Source organism: Pogonomyrmex barbatus, unplaced genomic scaffold, assembly GCF_055798465.1.
Source record: "Pogonomyrmex barbatus isolate J1 unplaced genomic scaffold, ASM5579846v1 scaffold6, whole genome shotgun sequence".
Lineage (NCBI taxonomy): Eukaryota > Metazoa > Arthropoda > Insecta > Hymenoptera > Formicidae > Pogonomyrmex > Pogonomyrmex barbatus.
In genome coordinates this window covers 5,980,598-5,986,597 of record NW_028297160.1, presented here as the reverse complement: position 1 = coordinate 5,986,597, position 6,000 = coordinate 5,980,598, and the positions used below count along the sequence as shown (strand labels likewise).

At 41.1% G+C, this 6,000-nt stretch overlaps 1 protein-coding gene across 3 annotated transcripts in view; it reads left to right on the top strand.

The window, feature by feature from the left end:
• The first annotated feature begins 257 nt into the window (after positions 1 to 257).
• LOC105424189 (uncharacterized) overlaps positions 258 to 6,000 on the top strand; it is a 130,294-nt gene continuing 124,551 nt past the window's right edge. For all 3 annotated transcript variants that reach the window (XM_089082495.1, XM_089082493.1, XM_089082494.1), the window contains exon 1: positions 258 to 1,037. The gene's annotated coding sequence lies outside the window, so the exon portion shown is untranslated. The remainder of the gene's footprint in view (positions 1,038 to 6,000) is intronic.

The window sequence follows — 6,000 nt, the reverse complement described above, 5'->3', positions numbered from 1 at the left end:
TCTCGCGCTTAATCCTCCCATAAAACCTCTATATCGAAAGTGGGCACCCACGAAGGAGCGAAGCCGCAAAACGCACGTCGATCCACCGCGCTGCTAGGATAGTGGATAGTGTGTGGTAGCGATGGTGGTAGTGGTGTTAGGGGAAGGAGAGCGGTGACGGTGGTGGTGGTGGTGGTGGTGGTAATAGTGCAGGGGTGGAACGGCGAGACGAGCGGTAGTCGTGCGCTTCCGTGGCCGCTCGGTCGGCATCCTCTTTGTGCTTGGGTAGGGGCAAGATGGCGCTCGGTAAAAGCCGGCACGCCATTGGTCGATCGGGCTGCGCCGCCAGTCTCCCGAGAGCAGTCGCTACCACGACTTCGCAGCGGTAAGACGTGTCGTCGTCGCCTCCGGAGGAGAGGAGAGGAGAAAGAGAGATAGATAGATAGAGATAGAGAATTAAAAGAAAAAAAAACAAACACGCTTCTCCACTCGTCGCGACGGCGAGTGTAATGGCTGTGCGGTTTGTGAAGTAGAAGGTGACCCTCCTCCCCCCCCTCACGTTTTCTCTCTCGACCGTTAATCGCGCCTGTATCGACGCGCGGGTGCGAACAAACGAACGCACGAAGGAAGGAAGGAAGAATCGGAGAGATTCTCGCCTGTCGATCTCGCGCGAATCGTCGTTGTGAATCGCCGCTGTAAACTCGTAATCGTTGCCGCGATCGGTCGAGCGCGCGCGCGCGCGCTCGCTCGCGGCTTTCTTCGGGCGCTTCAGGTTCCCGGTGAATAGTGCGTGCGGATCACAAGTGTCCAGCAGCCAAGTGTGTACCAGCTCTATGTGTGCGGCCCGTTGTCGAGTGTGCGTTGTCGCGCTGCCGCCGCTACCGGCGCTCGGATCCTTCCTCGTTGCCCACGGACGGTGGATTTATCAGGCGCGGCGTCTCTCCTAGGCGCGTTTCGACCTCGCCACCCCTCATCCACAGTCTCCCTTCTTCCCCCTGCCGAGGACGACGACGACGACGACGACGGCGGTGGTGGCTCATCGACTTGGATACATTTCGGTAAGTGAGTGCAAGTCAAAAATTTCAATCAAGCGGAACGGTCGACCGCTGGCGTGTGAACTGCGTGCGTGGGTGCGTGTGCGTGCGAGCGTGCGTGCGTGCGTGCGTGCGACAGATGCACGCACGACACCGAAACGGCGAGTAATCCGACGAGCTCGACGTACCGCTGTAAATATGTCAGTCGCGATAATCAAACTCGACTGCTGTTGGCCGTTGCTCCATATCAAAAACACATTGCGGGCGCAATGTAGTTGACTGTTTCTCCCTCTTTTTTTCATGTGGGACGCGAGAGTCGGGATCGTTGTTCACTATACATAACACATACATATGATACATATGTATTCGTGATTCGAGCGTCGCGAGTAGTAACAGGAGCAAACGAAATTTGATTCTCACGCAGGATATACGCCTGCCGTATTTACAGCGTCCAAAATTGAATTCGCCGAATTACAGCCCCGCACATTACAGCCTGCGTGCGTGCGTGCGTACGCGCGCACGCGTGTGTGTGTTAACATAGTGCAGTGGTCGCTCCTCTCGAACGAAGAGGCTGTCCGTACGAGAGCCTCGATGTCCGAATATCTCGATAATCTCTCTCTCGGGAGCCGCCGAGGGCGATCTCTCGATCGCACAGATCGGACATCACGCGAAATGCCGCGGTTTTCGTGATGCCGCACGGCGGTTTGTAGTCTACGTGTTATTTTGTTAAATCTCTCGTCGGTCCCCCGTGTCGGGTCGTTTCGTAATCGAGTGTCCCCAGAGTTGACATTTCGAAACGGCACGTCGATACGTCGCCGTTTTACTGGCGGCGACGCTGCGAAATTCCGCGGCGGAAAAAATCGCGCGGGCTATCGCATATAACATCGCCGATATGTCCGACACAGATTTATGAAGAAGAATAGGTCTGTTTCTTTCAGCTATATTTTTCACGCCTGTCCTTTTTTTTTATCCTATTGATGTAATGGTGTTTACTACGCAAATGACTGCGTCGTGAACAATACGGGCGAGAATGATAACAAACATGTGTGTTCTTTAAAACATTTAGAAAAAAACTATGTATGGTCAACGCACATCGCTTTTGTTTCGCTCAATGAATCAAGCGATGAAACAACTATCTACGTAAATTTATTCTTCGCGTACAGTTCGTAACATTTCTCATGTTTAATTATTACAATTGTAATGTTGGGTTTTTATTTTTATTATTAGTGAGTTTTTTATCAATGAGTTTTGCTCGAAAAATTATCGCCACACATTGAGGAAAAAAAAAATCGAAATATTCCGAAGCAAATATTAACTCGTGACATTTTCTTTGATATTTAGTCATGAACAAATTTAATTGTGATGACATAATATATATTTCTGTGAAACATTTAATTGTTTTCGCTAATTGTAGCAAGATGGTTCATTTGTTATATACGAATAAAATATTTTTTATCTCATATTTAAATAAATCTTATTTCCTACAAATCAATTTTTAATTATATTGTTGTCAGTGTAAGGGAATCGGTGTTCCCGAAAGAAGAAGAGCGCCGCGGTTCGGTCGGAAGCGTGTCAAGACGCGTGCTCCTTGCACCGAAAAGCGGGTTCTCGCCGTTGTTCTCCTCCTCCCCCTCTCCGTCGGGAAAAGTCCATTTATTGTCGTGTACGCCGCTGGCCGCGTAATGAGAGTATGCGCGTTGCGCGAAGCACGATCAATTTCGGAAGATCTGCTGCCCCGTAGGGTAGTACGTATGCCGCGAAAGATGTCGCGTCGCCCCTTCTCCTTCGTGCTGTCGCGATTGTTTATTATCCTTAAGTGCTACTCCAGAGCACTTCTGCTTCTCTCTCTCTCTCTCTCTCTCTCTCTCTCTTTCTCTCTCTCCTTTCTGCCTCGCTCTCTCGTGGATCCTTGCGCAATCTACCTTACAAATCCCTCTTCTCTCGGACTGCTCTCGCGTGTCCGCGTGCCTATTTACTTACGCGCACGCGTCCGCGTGAATGACGAACGAGAGCGAGGCGTATCTATGGGAACCAGTTCCGATTTACACGCGTGAGACGCGCTGATTATCGTGAAGTCTGAACCCGCATCTCGATAATGTAGATCCGGACGGTGAGTGATGACAACTGCGTATGCAGTGGCCGTTGCGTGTCATCATTGGTAACGATATTATACTAGGGTATCTACTATCTGGAAAACCTGGAATTCTCAGGGAATTTGTGCGTTGAAAGATCAGAAAATTCGCAGAGAATTTTATTGAAAATTGAGGAATCTTGTTCAGATTGATTTTTTTTCTAATATTATTAATATCGTTATATTATTTAATCGGGAGTTTATCAATTGTTGAATTGTTGACAATAACAGTAGACCGATCTACTCAAAATATTTAGTATTGAAAATAATGATTTGAAAGGATATTTATTTGAATAGTTTTATAAAAGTTGAATTTTTTTATCGGTTATGCATTATACATATAATTTTTTGTTTGTAGTTTTTGAAAATAAAATTTGAAAATTTTATGCAATATATTTATTTTTTAGAGTCAATATAATTTCTTTTAAAATCTTTCAAATTTTATTATTGAAACTCGAGTTCTTAATTTTATTTTATGATTTTGAAACTTATGAATGGAAAATATTAAGGACTTTGCACAATAAATTTTTATTTATTTTTTATAAGATACATTTTCATAAAAATACTTTCATTTTATTTGGAATTTTCAACAAATTGCCTTGAAAATTAGGAAATTTTTTTTTTTCGAATTTGAATAGACACCCTATATATGCATTACAGTTACTAATCGAGACATGTGTCGTGCAAGATTATCAAAAAAAATAATTCTTTCCAGTGGATTTTTACACTTTAAATAAACTGTTTACGTTAAGTTTTGCTTATGTAAGTACGATTCGTGATGCTTATCAGACAGGGATTATCATGAGAAATCTTACTTGCATTCAGATATACAAAAATTATAACTTCTGAATGTTTTTATCGGTGTTTAATATTAAAGTATTAATGTCATTATTATCTTTTGGCATCATTACACTATTAATGGAAATAACGTGCCAATCATTTATTCAGTATAAAAATAATAAACATAAACGATTTTCGCTCGCGGTGTTCGCACTGCTTTCACAGCTGTCAGATAATATCAGCGGCTGCATTTCCGTATGATTTATACGCATTTAGTTCGGTGATTAATAAATAGTTATCTGAAATCTGCCGCTCTCGTTACCTGTTCACCCAACGTTAAAATATCTCGACACCGAGAATCAGATGTGTGTTAATATGACATATTTCACTCCTGACAGAGTTAACTCCAGAATCCATTGGCAGGATATTTGTGTTTTCTCGCGGTCTCTCTCTCTCTCTCTCTCTCTCACACACACACACACACACACACACACACACACACACACACACACACACACACACACACACACACAAAATTTTAGTCACCGATGTCGTGAAATTGTGCGAGCAGAACGGTGGATACAAGCGTGTTTGCTAATGCGGTCGGTGTCGGTCGCCGTTAATGAGGGTTACGTTCGCGAAATGAACGAAACACGAAATCCCAAAAAAGGAGTCACCGAAAAAAATATGGTTGCGAAAACACGTTATCTTGAGGTGTCATCGGTTGAAAATTTTATTCGTCCAGAATAATCGAGGGAGTAGAAAATTCCCGGAAATCCTCAAGAGTCGCGTTAATCTAAAGACAGAAAGAGGAATGAACTATGTGAAAACGCGTTATCTCGATATGCCATCGCCTTGAGATTTCATTAGTCGAAATATTCGAAGCTACACAGAAGAGATTCCGAGAAGTCGTTAACAGTTGACAGAATGAAACGTTACTTTCAAGAATGTATTATTGCAAGAGTTTGTACATTTCGTTTTACACAAGATGCCGAAAATTCTTCGTTTATAATTAATAAAGCGAAAAGTTTACGTTGTATTTAGTACGTGTATTTTGGCATATTTTCGTTGCTTTTAATACGAAAAACATTTATAAATGAGAAATTATTTGCTCTAATGAAAAAAGATATTATGATCTTATTTTCTTCATTCACTTAATTAGAAATTTATATTTATATTTTAAATTAATGTGTTCTGTTCAGATTATAATATATTAAATGAAAATTATGCCATTGGTTGAAACATTACTGCCTTTTAATTAACGATGTTCATTCGATGCAATTTTTCTTTCCTTAACTTAAACAAGCCGAATGAAAAGTATAAATGATTTTTAATTTTAAAAAGGGGTGAAACAATTATAAGAAAATAATAATAATATAAAGTTTTTCCCGATAATATTTATATCTTCATAAAAAAATTACTCTTTTATATATTTTTCCGCATTATTATAACACAGATATTTCAGGCGATCAAGTTAGGCAAAACATTGCAAAACACTCGTTTCACATACATCTTTCAAATCTTGATTATTTTTCTGTACATTTTTGAATAAAACCTCGAATATTCGGGGAATGATATTTTCCAACAATATTTCGGTACAATGAATATCCACTGTGCCGCATTTATATATTCAGGATTATGATTTTTAAGATTTTTGCATTTTTATTGAATTGCACTTCCATCGTTGAAACATTACTGCTTTTTAATTAACGATGTTCACTCGATGCAATTTTTCTTTTCTTAACTTAAACAAGCCGAATTATATTCGAAAAAAATGTTCAATGCCTGCATCAAATAACTTCGGACATACTGTAACGAAATGAAATAACCGAAACGAAAAAGAGATTATTATGAAATGAAACTCGAGACCGCGTTGTTAGTAACGATAAATCAATCATTATGGTGATACATATGCATAAACATGGTTTAAAACATACCCCATTTCGATAATTCCGAAACAAACTGCAAAAGCAAATCGATCAGAACAACGAAACGCTTGTTGATCTTTGATCGCATATTAATAACGTATGTGATACGCATCGAATGTTTCGGAGCACGTTCAATAAAAAAGCATAA